Source organism: Mustela putorius, unplaced genomic scaffold (assembly GCF_011764305.1).
Source record: "Mustela putorius furo isolate JIRA1106 unplaced genomic scaffold, ASM1176430v1.1 tig00000680_pilon_pilon_pilon, whole genome shotgun sequence".
NCBI lineage: Eukaryota > Metazoa > Chordata > Mammalia > Carnivora > Mustelidae > Mustela > Mustela putorius.
The window spans coordinates 1,231,560-1,248,524 of NW_025421442.1; the positions used below are offsets into that span (position 1 = coordinate 1,231,560).

At 49.1% G+C, this 16,965-nt stretch overlaps 1 protein-coding gene and 1 long non-coding RNA gene across 7 annotated transcripts in view; both read left to right on the forward strand.

Annotated features, from left to right (window-relative positions):
* The window catches only part of AUH (AU RNA binding methylglutaconyl-CoA hydratase), a 131,020-nt gene that overhangs the window by 67,346 nt on the left and 46,709 nt on the right, over nt 1-16,965 (forward strand). The window lies entirely within an intron of this gene.
* On the forward strand, nt 834-15,905 carry LOC123392883. Its single transcript, XR_006607569.1, has 2 exons — nt 834-2,525; nt 14,079-15,905. It is a non-coding gene; the product is annotated as an uncharacterized LOC123392883 (long non-coding RNA).

Consider the following 16,965-nt stretch of genomic DNA (forward strand, 5'->3'; position numbering starts at 1 on the left):
TAAATATGTCACCCCCAAAAGCTTTTTCACGCAACAACTGAACCACTCTCTGTCACTATAGATTAGTTTTCGTGGTCTAGAATTCTATGTAAATGTAATATTCTCTGTAATCTTTGCCTGGCCTTTTTATTCAGCATAATTATTTTGATACTCATCTACTTTATAGTGAATTTCCATACTTAATTCCTTTTTATGGCCGAGTGACCCTGCATTGTATAGGTATACCACAGCTTGATCACTTTGGATAGATGCTTGGCTTATCGCCAGTTCTGGGGGTCTTACGAGTGAAGCTGCTGTAAATATTTGTATATATTGTACACATTTGCTGTACACTCCGGCCTTTGTGTGGACATACATTTTCAGTTATTTGGGTAAATGCTTAGGATGGGAATGGCTTCATATGATTAAGTACGTATTTATGTTTTTAATAAATGGCCAAACTGGTTGTCCCACTTGGCTGGACCAGCATGTGAGAGTCCCCAGCAGAAGGAATGAGACTTCCCTCGTCTTTTGCCTCCTCGCCAAGCCTGGCACAGTCTTCCTGTGGACGTGATTGGTGGTTCCTTAATGTCTAATGATGTTGTGCATCTTCTCCTGTGCTTCCTTGACATCTCTGGTTCTTTTATGATGTATCTCCTCAGATCTTTTACCCATTTTAAAAAAGTGTTTTTATTTATTTGGGGGAGAGAGAGAGAGAGAGAGAGCGAGCAGCAGGCGTGGGGAGGGAGAGGGAGAAGCAGACTCTGCACTGAGTGTCGAGCCTGAAGCGGGGCTTGATCTCAGGACCCTGAGATCATGATCTGAGCCAAAATCAAGACTCAACTGACGCTTAACTGATTGAGCAAGCCAGGCACCCCTCTTTTACCCACTTTTAATTGGATTGTTTTATTTCTAAGTTTTAAATTCTTGATGTGTTTTCTTCTTATTTTTATAGATACAAGCCCTTTTTCCAGTATATGCTTTGCAAAGACTTTGTTTCCATCTGTGAGTTGACTTTTTATTCTTAGCAGTTCTTTGAAAGAACAAAATCTTAATTTTGATGAAGTTCAGTTTATCGACCTACTCTTTCATGGACTGTGATGTTGGTGTTGTGTGTACGGAATCTTCCCCTAAACCACAGTCATAAATGGCTTTCTCCTATGTTTTCTTCTAGAACTTCTGTAGTTTCGGTTTACACTTAGATCTATGATCCATTTTGAGTCCATTTTTGTGTATAGTGTACTGTGTATAGTGTACTGATAAATGCCTGCATGTAGACATCTGACTGTTCCAGCCCCGTGTGTGGAAAAGAATGTTCTGGTCTCTTACTTACCTTCGCACCTTTGTCAGATATGCGGTGTCCGTGTGTGTAGGATTCTCTCTGGGCTCTTTCCTGTTCCATTAATCTTTGTCTATCTTGATACCAGAACTTCATGGTCTTGATTACTGTAGCATTAAAATAAATCTTGAAAATAGGTATTGTTAGCCCTCTTACGTGTTGTCAAAGTCGTTTTGTCTAATCTATATTCTTTTCATTGCCGTATGAATCAACATGTTAATTTCTACGGAAAATCCTCCGGGGAGTTTGCGACTGTATTCAGAGACCCACGAACACCGTGTAACTCTCTTTATTTTGTTAGGTCGTTAATTTTTCTTTTTTCTTTTCTTTAAGGTATTATTTATTTATTTGAGAGAAAGAGAGAACACAGAAGGAGAGTGAGAGGGAGAAGCAGGCTCCTCACTGACCAGAGAGCCTGATGCAGGACTTGATCCCAGGACCCTGAGATCATGACCTGAGCTGAAGGCAGACGCTCAACCGACCGAGCCACCCAGGCAGCTCCATGGTCGTTAATTTTTCCTGATCAAATTTTATGTTCTGTTGTTTGGCAGAATGTTCTGTAAATGTGAATTAACTATAATTGTGAATTTTCTGTTTTTCTTTTCAGTTCTATAGTATTTTCTTCAAGTATTGAGTCCCTGTTAGGTGTAGAAACACTTAGTTTTGTCATGTCTTATGACGGGTTGCTCTGTGTATCTTAAAATAATCTTTTTATCCCTGGTAATGTTCTTTGCTGTGAATTCTGCTGTGCCTGGTGTTCATGTGACTACTCCAGTTTACTTTGGGTGGTATTAGCCTCATCTGTTCTTTCCTGCCTTTTTATTCTTAAGCTATTTGGGTCTTTTTATTTAAAACATGTTGCTAGTAGGCAGCATATGGTTGGTTCTTGCGTTTTCATCCTGTCTCACGATGGCTGCCTTCAATTGGACTATTCAGACTGTTTACTACTAATCTGATTATTGATATTTAAAAATTTCTCGTTTTCATATTTATTCTCTATTTCTTGTTTCTGTTCCCCTTTTTTTCTTTTTTCTGCCGTTGTATGGCATAATTGAATATTTTTTTATGATTCTGTTTTATCTGCTTGGTTGACTTATTCGCTATTATTCTTTATTTTATAGATTGCTTTAGGGCAGGAACTGTACATCTTTCATTATGACAGACTACCATCACATGAATAAAACATTTCATATACAGGAATGTTACAGTAAGTACTTTCATATAAGTGCTATCGTTGTTATGCACTTTAAATTTCTATGTATGCTTTAAACGCATGCTTCATGATTAATTTTGTTTAAAAAAATCTATTATTCTGTTTTTAAAAATTTAAGTAGGTTCGTGCCCAGTGTGGAGCCCAGTGTAGGGCTTGAACTCATAACCTTGAGATCTGAGCTGAGTTCTAGAGTCAGACCTGAGCTGAGTTCTAGAGTCAGATGCTTGACTGGCTGAGCCACCCGACAGCCCCCAAAATCTGTTATTCTTAAGAGATGTAAGTAATTAGGAAAATGTCATACATTTATTTCTGCAGTTGTTCCCACTTCGTTTATTCCTTTGTGGAGACACATACTTGCAATTGTTACCAATATCCGTCTTCCTGGAACACTTCTGTAGTGCACGCTCACTGCTGATGAGTTTCCTTGGCTTTGGCATATCCAAAAGAGTCTTTAACTCTGTATTTGAAAAACATATGTGCTGGGTGTAGCGTTCTGGGTCGGCTTACTCCTCTTCAGTGTGCTGAAGGTACTGGGACAGCGGTATCTTAGCTGAGTGTCTTTCTTGTGAGGCCCTGCTGCCGTCCTTACCTTTGTTCTTCCAGCACAGCATGTTTTTTTCTAGAGCTGCTTTAGGATCTTCTCTGTATCACTCCCTGTGAGCAGCTTGAATTGTGCTGTGCCTTGGTATGGTTTTCTTCCTTGTCCTTTGCTTGGTATTTTTTGTGGTTCTTGACTCTGCTCCCTTTACGTGCTTCTTTCCTGGGCCTTGAGGAATTTCTTCACATGTGTAGGGCTCAGAACTCTGTTGAATGTGCAGGAGGGAGTCTCTTCAGATTTCTGGAGTCTCACCTCTGTCTCACACACCCTAACCCACGTCCCTCAGGGCCACGGCTCATCTTTCACTGAAGGCGCACTGGGTTTGGCCTCCTTCTGCCCCTGTACTGTGTCCTGGCAGCTCTTTCTGGTTGATAAGTTTGTGCAGAAGTGGGGCTCACCTTGCTTGTTTTTCCTGTCATCACTGTCCCATGTTGCCTCATGTCCACTGTCAAGAAAACTGAATTTTGGCTGTTTCAGGCAGATGGTAAATCAAGTCTTTGCTACCGTATCATGGCTGGAAGAGGAAGAGCTCTTTTTTTTTTAAAAGATTTTATTTATTTGCCAGAGATAGAGAGAGAGAGAGTACACACAAGCAGGCAGAGAGGCAGGTGGAGGCAACGAGAGGTAGGCTCCCCGCCGAGCAAGGAGCCCGATGCGGGACTCGATCCCAGGACCCTGGGATCATGACCTGAGCCGAAGGCAGTGGCCCAACCAACTGAGCCACCCAGGCGTCCCGAGCTCTTATTTTTTAAGTGAATACTTGTGCACGCATCCATTAATTGCATTGTTTATTATTTATTTAATTTTGTATTGGGATGCAGTGGACATGTGGCGTTACGTTAGTTTCCCGCGTACGATCCGATGATTCTCTCTGTGTATGTGTTGTAGAAAATCTCCGCACTAAATCTAGTTCGCATCTAGTTCGCATCCATTACCCCACGAAGTTACAAGGTGTTTCTTCTGATGGGAACTTCGTAATTTACTTTTAGCCACTTTTATTCTGCAGCAAGTGTCACTAACTGTAGTCCCCAGCGTGCTCACCACAGCCTCGGGGCTGCGTACGTGTGGTTGGAAGTTTGCACCTTTAGACTGTCTTCACCATCGTGCCCCGCCCCCTCCTCTCACAGCTGCCAATTTGTTTTCTTTTTTATGATTTTGTGGTGGTTTTTTTTTCTTTTTTTTTAAGGTTCTGCATATAAGTGAGAACATCTTCTATTTGTCTTTGTTTAACATATTTTACTTATTTAGCATAATGTCCTCAAAGTCCATCCAGGTTGTGGACAAATGACAGGATTTCCTGCTTTTTATGCTGAAATAATATTCCACTGCAGAACAGCCACCCCAGCTGCATTAAGCATTCGTCTGTCCGCGGGCACTTAGGTCCTGCCGTGTCTTGGCTGTTGCAGTTAGTGCCGCAGTGGGCATGGGGATGCGGGTTTCTACGTCCTTCCTACCCTTCTGGATGCGGCTTCTTTTCCTTTCCTTTTCAAAAATGTCTTCGGTCGTGAATGATCTGTTATGCTGATCTTCAGAATGTTCTAAGAGCAGATTGCTTTATACGTGGTTGTTATCTTGGTGTGTCCGTGGCCGGAGGGGAGCTCAGGACCCTCCTGCTCCATCTTCCCCCACTCTCTGTGTCTCAGGAGAACTTTTTATTCTTTCTTGAGTTCTTTGATCCACTGGTTGTTCAGTGGTGTATTGTTTAAGCTCCACATACTTAGGAATTTCTCGGTTTTCTTCTTTAATTGACTGCGGACTTTACACCATGGTGGTTGGAAAGATGCTTGGTCTGATTTCCGTTTCCTTCAGCTTAATGACCGTTTTTGTGGCCTAACCTATGATTTATCTTGGAGAGTATTTCACACGCACTTGAGAAGAACGCTCTTGCTTTAGGGTAGAGCTTTCTGTAAACGATTGTTAAGTCCATCCAGTCTGATGTGTCATTTAGAACAGTGTTTTGTTATTGGTTCCCTGTCTTCACTGTCTGTACACTGGGGTGTAGTTGGGTGTTCAGGTCCCCATTACTGGTGCGCTGGTGTCGATTTCCCCTTGTTGTTAATGTCCGCTTTATGCATCAGTGTTTGTAACTGTGCTGTTCTCTTCTTGGATTGACTCCTGTCGCTACGTAACAGCCTTCTTTGTCTTTTTTTTTTTAAAGACTTTATTAGAGAGAGGGAGACTGAGCAGGGGAGCAGCAGAGGGAGAGGGAGGAGCGCGCTTGCCGCTGGGCAGGGGCTGGACGTGGGGCTCGACCCCAGGACCCTGGGAACATGACCAGAGTCAAAGGCAGACAACAGCAACAACAAAGCCATGCAGGCGCTCCCTTTTTTCCTTTTATGACCGTCTCTGTCCTGACGCTTACTGCGCCCGGTACTGACGGAGCTGTCCCGTGTTTGGGCTCCGTTTGTGTGGAAGACCTTTCCCACCCTTCACTTTGGGTTTGCCTGTGTCCTTTGAGCTCGAGTCTGTCTTTCCGAGGCAGCTTTTATTTTGTTCTCATTCCTTCAGCGGTTCTGTGTCGTTGGATCGGACGTCGCATCGTTTTACACTTAGGGTAATTACCGATCAGTATATATTTACTGCCACTTGGCTAATGGTTTTCTTGCGGTTTTGTCATTCCTTGTCTTCCTTCTTGGGCTGTCTTCCTTTGTGGCTCGATGGCGTTCTGTGTGGGGAGCGGACCCCTCGCCCTTGGTCTGCAGTGGGTCTGCTGCCGGTTTGTGCGGGTGGTGACCGAGACGCTCACGTTTCAGAACCGAGGTTCATCCACGTCGGGTGAAGCTGGAATGCATTCTGCGCGTCATTGCCCCTCACGGGTGCTGCTTCTGATGATCCATGCTATTCACATCCTTGCGTGCTGCATTCCCACATCGGGGTGCCAGTCCTTTGACTGCCTGTTCCGTGGTACCTCATGTTGGCTGAGGAAGTGATTGACCCACCACCTTCACAGCATTAAGTTACTCTGGACTTTCTGCCAGGAGGTTCATACTTTCATAGGCTTTCCTGCTAGTAATTAGTAGCCTTTCATTTCAGCTTAAAGCCATTTCTTTAAGATTTTTCTGGAAGGCCAGTCTAGCGGTGATTTGAGGAAACTCTCTCCAATTCGGGAGGACAGTTTGCCTGGCATTCTCCGCTGGAGGCCTCGTTTGAGCACTTGGACCATTCTGTGCGCTTCCGTCCTGGCCCGGAGCTTCTGTTGAAAAATCTGCCCAAGGTCTTGGGGAAGGCCCCTTGTTTATAACAAGTTGTGTTTGTCTGGCTGCTTTTGAGAGTCTCGCCTTACCTTTCACTTTTGGCAATTTGGTTCTATGTCTTGGTGCGGGTTTCTTTGGGTTTTCTTGTGTGGAACTCTCTGGGCTTCCTGGGACCTTATGTCCTCAATCCCCCAGGTCAGGGGCGTTTTCAGCCATTGTTTTCTCAAGAAGTGTTCTGCCCTTTTCTCTTCCCCTCCTGGGCCTCTGTCGCGTGGCTGCCGGCTTTTTTCGTGGCGTCTGATGAGCCTCTTAAGCTGCTTTTCCTTCTTCCCCTCCCGCGGGCACCCCCACCTTGCGGATGAGAGTCCCACGGGTCTCTGAGGTCCCCGATCCTTCCTTCTGCTCTGCTGAGTCTGTCGTGAGCCCCCTGGGGTTTTTTACAGGGGCCGTCCTGTGTTTCAAGGCTGTGACTTCTGTCCACCACCTTTTATTCGCCTTTGTTCAAACTGCCGCTCTGTTCACAGATGCTTCTCCCGTCTTCGGTGAGCAGTTTTAGGGCCCTCATTTTGAGAGCCATTTCATTGAGGCCTTTTGTGAGGCATCGTCTTGGTTTTTCCCTTGGGATGTATCCTCGGGGGTTTTTCCTTTTCTTTGAGTCTGTGTTGGCTTTTTTTGCATTGGGTGGAACCGCCGCCTCTCCCAGTCGTGGAAGTGAGCCTTGTCATTCACGTCTGACGCAGCTCTTAGCTGTTTCTCACCACCAGGTTTTGGTCCGAGCGGTTTGCTTCATCCTCAGTGACTCCCCGTCACGGAGGCTGCGGCTGCCCTGTCAGTGCCCCAGAGGGGAAGGTCTCAGCGAGCGTCTGGCCGCAGGCCGCCTGCAAGCCCCACCCAGTCTTGCGCTCCTGAGTTCGCTCTTGGTTGTGTGTCGCCGTGCTGGGGGGGCGCGGACGGCCAGATGGTCCCTCAGCCTCTCCTGCTGTTTCTGCGCGGGTTTTCTCTCATTCACCCACTGTGTAAGAACTCCTCAGCCAGCTTTTTGGGTGTTTTATAGGAAATTGTTCTGTATTTAGCTGTAGATCTGATGTGCTCACGGGAGGAGGTCGGCTCAGGGTCCTGGTATTCCACTGTCTGGACCTGGAATCCATCGCATTATTTTATTCAGTTACTGACCGTTAAGCAGAAAGGGTCTCTCAGCGTACGCGTCCTGATGGTGATTTTCCCATTCACGGAGATCTTGCCAGGGTCCTTCCAGGGTCTGTTTTCTACAATGTTGAAATCTTAAGATCTTAAAAGCTGTTTGGCATGTAGTGTTTGCCGAGGTCTGCTTCCTTGGGAAGGGCTCCGTGACAGCGGACGGTGGTGGCGCTGGTTGGTCAGGAGCGCGCTGTGTGGCCTGGTTGTGGCGGGACTAAGAAACGTGGGTTAATGTTCAGATTTCTTGTGTGTGTGTGTAAAATGGGCTTTTACTAGACTTTTGGTATAAGCGGGGTGACACCGTAAGCCACAATGTGATTTTGCAGTCAGGCATCTCCCCTTTGACTGTGTGTGCGTTTTCCTTTGAGGTGACACTGGGTGTCTGCCGGGCCCCCGTGCACCAGCAGTCACAGCAGCCTTCTGGGAGCGTGTGTGCGGCCCCGCTCTGTGTGGCTGGCTGTGTGCTCTTCCGGCACGTCGCCCTCGCCTTCTGCCTCTGGAGTTTCTCTCCTGAGCACAGCCCCTGCTTTCCCCGCCCTGCGTCTTCCAGCAGGGAGCCAGGAACGGGGCGCCCACGGGGCCCGGCCTCCTGGGGGGTCTGCCGGCGGGGCTCCGGTACCCTCCCTGAAGGAGAAGTGGTAGTGTTACGTGAGAGTTTACCTTCCGGAGCCCTTGCATACAAATGTCATATTGCGGGGGCTTTTTAAAGAGAAACATAGACACTAATGATGTCTGATGAGACATACAAAATAATAATGGGTGACAGTTTTGGGGAATTTCAGAATTAATCTTCTAGTAATTGAATTTCTTAAAAGCGGTTGCTTATGTTGTCTACTGTCCCTTGGTTTGGTTTCCGTTAGTAATCATCCCCATAGTGGTTTGGAGCTTTTCCTCCCCGATTCTAAATGCATCTCCCAGGGTATGAGTACAGGCGTCCACGGGCTTGTTTTCTCTAGAAGTGTGACCAGACTGGACGTTCCCTTCTGAGACTTGCTGCTTTGGATTCGCTGGTATTTTAGGTGTCTCTGCTTGTCTGTCTTACAACTAGCCGAAGAACTTCAGTGTTTCACCGTAAAGCATTCTCCTGGTCTTTTTATATATCCATAATCTCAGGGGGGTATATTATGATATATGAATAACCTTGAATTATTTTGGTACTTGCAATATTTAGGTACATTTTCTATTGGTAAAAGATTGTAGCTGTCTTTGAATGAACTGCTCTGACAGTGCTGTGTTATTCTTTCATTCTTAATGATACTTCTGGATTCGAGGTGCCTGTATGAGAACGGTACTTTTTGGGTATCTTTTTTATAGGTGAGATTAGTTTGGAGTTTTGTTTCATATGTTGTCTTGTGAGATTTTGGTAGTAGTTTAACATCTTAAAAAATTATTTAGAAGTCTTATTATTTATCTGGTTTCTGGAATAGTTGAAATAATGGCATTAACTCGTCTTTGAAATTTTGTGCTGATTTTACTTGTGTATCCTGCTATGTTTGGACATTTTAAAATTCCCTTGTAATAAATGACTTTACTAGAGAAATAACGTTACCCAGATTTTCAGATGTATGAACATAGACTTTTATGTTGTGTTTTCTTGTTGTTGTTTGAATTTTCTGTCATTTGGGTGTTTCTCTTCATTCTTCAATTTGTTTTTATTTCCTTCCCTTTTCTCCCGATTTCCTGTTTCACAGAACCGACTCTTAGATTTACGGTTTCTGTTTTCTTTGACTCTTTCTCTTTTCTGATTTATGACTTCCTGCTTTTTGATCCTTAATTCTACCTTTTCTTTGCCCCAGTGCTTGCGTTGCTTTTTTTTTTTTTTAAGATTTTTATTTATTTGAGAGAGAGGGAGTGTGCATGAACGGGTGTGGGGGGCGTGGCAGGGGCAGAGGCAGAGGCAGAGGGAGAAGCCGACTTCACCCTGAGCAGAGAGCCCCATGTGGGACTCGATCCCAGGACCCTGAGATCATGACCTGAGCTGAAGGCAGACGCTTCACTGACTGAGCCACCCACGCGCCCTCTAGACATGGCACATGTCTTCATTTTGGTTTAGAGCACTCCACCAGTGTGATGTGTCCGTTTTCCCAGGAAGTGTCTTTACCTTGACGTCTCGCGTACCCACCTGTGAGGGTTAGGAACCCTTCATTTGAGCGTCACGCTCCAGATGTGCCTTACGCAGCCTTCTCTTTCTGCCTTGGAGTTGCTTTGTTATATGTGTGTGTCATGCAGACATTACAGTTTGCAGATGTTATAAAATGAATTCTTAGAGGTAATTTTATCCCATGTTTCACGTCCTTTGTTTCGGAAGTGGACCTCAGAGTTCATCTTTCCTGGTCCCGGGGTCTTCAGACCGGCTTCTTGCCCTTCCTTTGTCCGAAAGCGATTGCTCTGGGCCCTGCTGGTCATGCCAGGCTTTGCTTCTGTGATGCTGTCTGCGGGCTCCGTTGTTCTTGATATCTTTATGTACATGTCATGTAATTAAAAGTTTTGTTTCATACTTGCATTTTTCTTTGGAATTTTCAAAGTTAGCGAATTACCTTTATGGAGTTTCTCAAAAGTAATCTAAGTCTGCTGGTATGGCTGTTGGTAGATGTTGGAAATACTTTCTCATTTAATTCTACTCATCCTTCATTTTTCACAAAAGCTGAAAGTAGAGATAACGTTCTGAGAGCTCACATGGACTTACGGGCTCACGTGGAGGAAATTCATATTTGATACTGACTCTGGATATTATTTTTGCTCTTGCATGGAAAAATTATTTAAAACTTTTTAGAAACGTGACGCTGTGCTTCAGGAAGCTATTTTGGTGCTGTTCTCGAAGGACAGATTGCTGTTCCTTTACCACCCTGACGAAACTAGGTCACTAGCTTTTGGCACATCTCCATGATGTGAGATTTATTTGATGTTCAAGTGCACTGTCTGGAAATAGTGATGCGATGTCAGCAAGGCCACTTTTCATGTCATGAACATAATTTCCAGGGCCCTGGAACTCACTCATTCGTTGACCTGTTAATGATCACACATGACCATGAGCGTCTCAGAGGCAGACGCAGCGTCTGGAAATGGTCATTGTCCGTTTCCCCATTGGATGTTATGTCGTGCGGTTTTGTTAAGTTTGGAGGTTGGCCTGTTGGGATCGTTGATATCTTATGAAAACCAAGGACCTGTTTATCAAGCAGACTTTTGCCTGATGCCATGATGGGACCCACTGGTTCCTGTCGTTGAGAATATATAGATTCAGATATCCTCTCTCTCTCTCTCTCTCTCTCTCTAGATATATATATTTGAATTCTCTCTTGCTGTGGCCAACTTTAAACATGATTGGGGAAGTTCCATGTTCATACGCAGCCAGAAACAAGTACTTGCAAACACAGGGAAGAACTCCTCTAAAGCTAATGATCTGTAGGTACCAAAATACCTGACAGTTGAAATGAGCGACTTTGAAGTCAGCCATATATTAATTCAGGGTTTCGGAAAGAGGCAGAGAAGATACGACCCATTGTAAAACCACTGACCTTGCCAGGAGTGGCCCTGGAGTGGGTGGAATCCTTGCTCTGTGGCCTTGGGAAAGTGACTTGCTTCCCCGTGCTTCTGTCTCTCACCTGTGAGGTGCGGTGACAGTCCCAAGGATTTGACTCCGGCCTTGTGACAATGGAAGGAGTCAGCGCTGCCACTTTAAAAGGGTTCTGGGGGCTCCTGGTTGTCTCAGTTGGTGGAGCATATACTCTTGATCTTGGGGTCATGAGTTCAAGCCCCACGTTGGGGGTACAGTTTACTTAAAAAAAAATCTGGGGGCGCCTGGGTGGCTCAGTGGGTTAATAAGCCTCTGCCTTTGGCTCAGGTCATGATATCGGGGTCCTGGGATCGAGCCCCACATCGGGCTCTCTGCTCAGTGGGGAGCCTGCTTCCTTCTCTCTCTCTCTCTGTCTGCCTCTCTGCCTGCTTGTGATCTCTGTCAAATGAATAAATAAAATCTTAAAAAAAAAAAAATCTGAAACTGCAAACAGAAGAAGCCGTGTGTGGCCGGGGTGGATCTGGTCCCTTGGGTTGACTCACGGCAGCGTCCAGTCCCGGGTTTGTTAACTGGTAGGTATTGAGGAAGTGTTCCTTGAGTGAAGCCTGTCGTGAAGCCTTTCGTTTTGTTTTGTTTGTTTTTTTGAATGCTGTAGCTCCCCGGAGTTCTAGGCGGCATACCTCGAAATTATGTTTACGTGCTCTTTGGATCGGTTTTTAGCACATTTGTGTTCTGTTTCTGCTGCTTTCCTTGGTATAGTTTGTCTTTAACTAGGCATATCTCAGTGCCCTTGGGGACACATTCTTGAGATTCCAGAGACCTTGTACAAGCTGTTTCGCTCCTCTGCCTTTGGTGGACCTGCGGACGCTTTTTGTGCACATCATTTGAGCCTAAGGAAGAAAGGAACAAATTATTTCTCTCAAACTCAAGCGAAGCTGGCTGGTCCTTGCACAGTTTTGAGAAGTGAGAAATAAAGTAGATTTAGATTCAGGAGTTGTTTGTATTTTGTGGCTGCGTAAAATTAAAGCTGCCAAAAGAGCATTAGTCATAGAGCCCAGGCTCCTTTTAGATGCAAACAACTGAATTGTCAAGAGTCAGTGATTGCTCTGTAACTGGAGCAGTGCCCACCCCCCCAGCCCAGTCCTTGTTATTTGGGTCACTGTGTAATTAGGTTTTCACTGATTTGCTTCATGAATGCACACATATTCCTGTTATTCCAGATGCCCCGAAAATCATTTCTGTTCAGTTGTAAAGGCGGACAGTTTAAAATACTTTAATGGTGCCCTTATTTTGAAAACCTTAAGTTGGACGGCAGTTTCCTCCCTCTGTCCGTCTGTTTCTTCCTTCCTTCTGGAGGGGGAGAGCGAGGTCTGAAGCAGGCTCCACGCCCAGCTGGGGCCTGAAGGCAGTGCTCCGTCTCAGGACCTGAGATCACGCCCTGCACTGAGAGTCCAGCGGACCCTCGGCGGACGGAGCCCCCCCGGCGCCCGTGTGACATTTTCTGTGCCGGTTGATACTGCAGAGATCTGCACCGCCGCTCAGATGTGTGAAGGCTAGCATGTGCGTTTGGAGCTGCTGTCACACACGGTGCTGTGGGCAGCTGATTCACTGACGCATCGCGAGCCGAGCACGGTGGAGTCCTTGGCAGTGCGGATATTAGGGTGTCTGCGGGCCAGGAGGGGCTCTTAGGGGAAGCGTGTTTACCTGTCCTGACGGACTCTGCTGCCGCGTGTGCACTTGCCCGGCATCGGAGCCCCTTCCTCCAAGGCCGTGGCTCCCTGCTCTATGGGTGGCTGCTAGCGGAGGCTTCTGCTCAGGATTTTGTGTCAAAACGTGACCTCAGAAGTAGGGACAGTGGGTGGAGGGTTCCTTCCGGCGCTGGCAGCTTTGTCCACACCCCGGGGGGCAGGGTTCTTACTAGAGTGGCCTCGCTGGGGTGCGGGGCTGTCATCCTCGCTCGGGGAGTCTTGGTTCCTCCCTGCTTTCTCAGCACAGTTCTTTAGCGCTCCTGGTTCTGTGGAGGCGCCCAGAAACCTTTTCGTGAATTCTCGGTCTGTAAATCCACCCAAGTTGGTTTCCGTTGGCAGCAGCCACGGAGCCTGTGCCGCCGACCCCGCACTCCGTCCGCCAAGCCCCCGGCGGTGAAGCCCAGCCGCTTACCGCTCAGGTGCGAAGGCTCACGCCGCGTCGTGTCCTTCTCTGCTCGCGAGCATTTGCTGTGCCTGGATGGGTGGCCCGGCCTGTTTCGGAGTCTGCGGTGTATTCACCTGTCCTTCAAGTATTAGACGGAGCCTTACTGTGTATGAGGTGCGCGCAGTGCGGGAAACCGCAGCGGCGCGCAGGAGAGCAGGCCCTGCCGGGGGGAGCACGCGGAGTGCCCGTTGCCGCCGCTAAACGGACGGAAAGACGGAGCGCAGCGCAGGAGGGCGCCGGGCCGCAGGCCGTCAGGTCAGGGGCCGCGCAGGGCTGTCCCGCGGACGGCTGCCACGGCCTCACCACGGCCTCACGCCGCAGCGCGGGCCTGGGGCGCGGTGGGCTCCCGGCGCCCGGATCCTGTGTCCGGAGACGGGCTGGGCCCGGGAAGGTGACGGCCGCGGCGCTGGGGCCGCAGGAGACCAGAGCGGCCTCCGTGGCCTTCCGCAAGCACAGGGGCGAGGAGAGCGGACACAGGCGCGCGGCTCGTTTACCCGACGGCGCGCGGGGACCGTTGTCATCCTGAGGGAGCGAAGCGCGGCCTGCCGAGCGCCCTCGCCGCCACCCTGCCCTGGGCCGCGGTGGGCCGGTCTCGTCCGACTCCGGCGGCCGCAGCGCGTGCGGGGCCCGGCGACGAGCCGCGTTTCCTTGGCCAGGACGGGAGCTGCTACGCGCAGAAGCTGTGAAGGCCGCGGTCGTCGCGCCGGGTCGAGGGAAGGCGCTCCCGCCGCCAGGCCTTGCCTCCCCGCACCGCTCGCTCGTGCCTGGTGATTGTAGATTTATTTCTGTCGGCGTGAAGACGACAGGAAAGCTGACCGAAGCGATCTTAATATCTTGTTGATCCATTCCAGAAAGAAAAGAAAGAGCAGACATTCAGCCTCACCCCCGGGTGCTGTAATGACCCCGTGCGAAGCAGAAGCGGGAGCTGCCGGGCTTGGACGGAGACGTGGCGAAGCTTTCACCGCGGCGGCGTCCCAGGGACGTTGTCCCTGCAGAAGCGTTGTGCTGCGCGGCGGGCCGGTGCACTAGTGCGACAGCCTGACCGACTCAGACTCGGGCCCGGTGCTTCCTGCCCCCGCCCCCCGCAGCGGAGCGTGCCGGGCTAGTGGGCTCTGGGCAGCCCCCAGGCCAGGCAGTCCGCTCGCCATCGCGCCAGCCTGCAGGCCGTCCTCGCGGTCGTCCGGAGCCACCGTTGGCAGACCAGGACCGTGGGGCTGAAGCTGGGGACACTGCCACCCGCCTGGGAGGCCGGGACTCGGGCTTCTGGGCCGGAGCCGGCTGGACCCCGCTGCGGCACTTCTGCTGTCCACCGTGTGGAACCAGTGGCAGCTGCCTCCGGAGAACAGCACACACAGCAGGGGGAAGGGAGCAGGGCGGGGGTTGCTTTCCGAGGTCATGGAGTGTCGCCCATGGGCGACGCCGCCTTGAGCCTCCACCAGTGAGGACGGACGGGGCAGTGGAACGTGCTCATCTCTAGTTGCAGCGGCGGCCAAGGAGGGAAAGTACGCGGTCCCAGTAGTCGCTTCCCGTCTGCGCCCACGGAGGCCTGAGGACTGCAGGGGGCGATCGGGGGCGTCGGAAGGAACCGGAGAATGCAGGCAGCTGGAGGCCTTGGCTCTTCTTGGCGGGCACAGCTGTCACACGAGCGCGGACCTGTGTGGCGGGAGGGGCTGAGTGGTCAGGGGAAGGACAGGCTGCATCCCGTGTGCTGCAGGTTTGGGGTTACGTCATTGACTGCATGGCGGGGTCCTCATCAGGGCCACCTCCTTGGGTCTGTGAGCTTCTCTTTCTCTGTGAAGTGACAGTGACGGGATTATCTGTATTGCTGAGCTGTTGCAAAGTCCCTAACTCGGCCGCCTTTTAAAAACTGCTCCGTAAACTGTATGACGGACACCATATGCAAGTGCTACTTTTTCTAGGGAGTTTTCACTTGCCGGCTGGCGGACCTTTCTCGTGCACGTGCTGCTGAATCTGGGTGTTGGTGGTGGGTCGGGGGCTCCGCTGACGCTTGGTGCCACCGGGACCGACAGTGAAGACCCCCGCATCGTGATGCTCCTGGCACTGTGCTGCTCACACTTCCCTCCAAAGCACCCGTAACCCAGAACACGCGCACATAGGCTGTGCAGGCCGTCCTCACGTGCTGGTGGCTTTTCTGACGTCACATTTTGTTTCCCAGCTTGTGTACAGTTTGCAGTCCAGCCCAAACAATATTTCTGTTAAGTTCCGATTACCTTTTCAGTTACCCATGAACAAGATGTTAAAAAGAGGGAAGGGGCCCCGGCTGTTCTGTACTGGTGGACAGGATGGGGGGGCCCAGCCAGTGACATCACGTGCTCCTGGACCTCGGAGCGCACACCCCCGGTTCCTGGGCTGTTCTTATTTGTTAAAGAAGAGGATTGACTGTGTCCTATGTCCCCTTCTGGGCAGCTGTTCTGTGAAAGCGCACGTAGTGCACATCCCAAGGAACTCCTGACCTGATTACAAAATCAAATTATACAACACGCTCATTCTTACAAAGTGGTTTCTAGATATTGTGTAATTCTTATCCATCTAGGTTGGTCATAGGGGACTTTGCCCCATAGAGTTTATTATTGTCGAGGCCACAAATGATCAAATTTTATTTGTTTAAAATATTTGTGAGTGTTACTCATCAGTAAATGACGTTTTATTAGGCTGTTCTCTCTGTTCTTGTGTGTCATAACTTGCCACTATAAGCTTCTAGGCCATAAGTCTTCTGGTCAAGAGGATAGACCCTGAACACTGGTACTTGCTACCTGCCTATTTTAAAACCTCATCAAAATGATAGCACAGAACATTGGTGGGGGAATCATAACCATTCGCCGATAAATAGCAAACCAAGGGGAGAGAATTCATCAACAAATGAGATATCAGCAAATTTGTTTGGAATATAGAAGATGCCAGTGGGTTAAAGCCTCTGCCGTCGGCTCAGGTCATGATCCCAGGGTCCTGGGATCGTGCCCCGCATCGGGCTCTCTGCTCAGCAGGAACCTGCTTCCCCCTCTCTCTGCCTACTTGTGATCTCTCTCTGTCTGTCAAATAAATAATGAATAAAGTCTTAAAAAAAAGAAAAAGGAATATAGGAGATGAGACAGCTCTAGCCTGTGTATTGCCATTGGGCCTGTGAAGGTGGGGAAGGCATTATTGTCTGCAGAGGAATCTTGGAGGGGCTCAAAGCCACCAGCTGTTTTAGTGGTAATAACTTAGAGCTGAGGATTCCCAAAACAGGGTCCAGTTGAGGAGCTAGGTATAAAATTGTCATGGTCACCAGGGCCCTGCGCCTCAGCCTCCCAGTGCATGTGCGCACACTCAAAGCAGAGGCAGCTGGGGTGTGGGATCAGCCAGAACAGGCAAAAACTGATTCTTCTGTACACACGAAATGAACTTGGGAGAACTGGGACTTTCCGTGTGGACTTTGGTCCCACAGTAAAGCCCTCCTCATTGTTCAGCGTCCGCTGCTCAACAGTCAGGCTCTTTTCTGTTTACGTCAGGTGAAGCCTGCCTGTCTTATTCGTGCAGAGAGCTCAGAATTGCCTCTCAGAGAGGAGGCCTTCCTAAAATGCCAGCTGACCCAAGAGCGCAGGAGACCAGCTCCCATGCTCAGAGCTGCGGGTCACCGGGCGGACGACAGCTGCAAGCGTGGACGAGGAAAAAGGGCCTCGATGAAGGAGCTAATGCAGGAGCAGTGGCAGTACCCAGAGGGGCCGTTAGATTTATTGT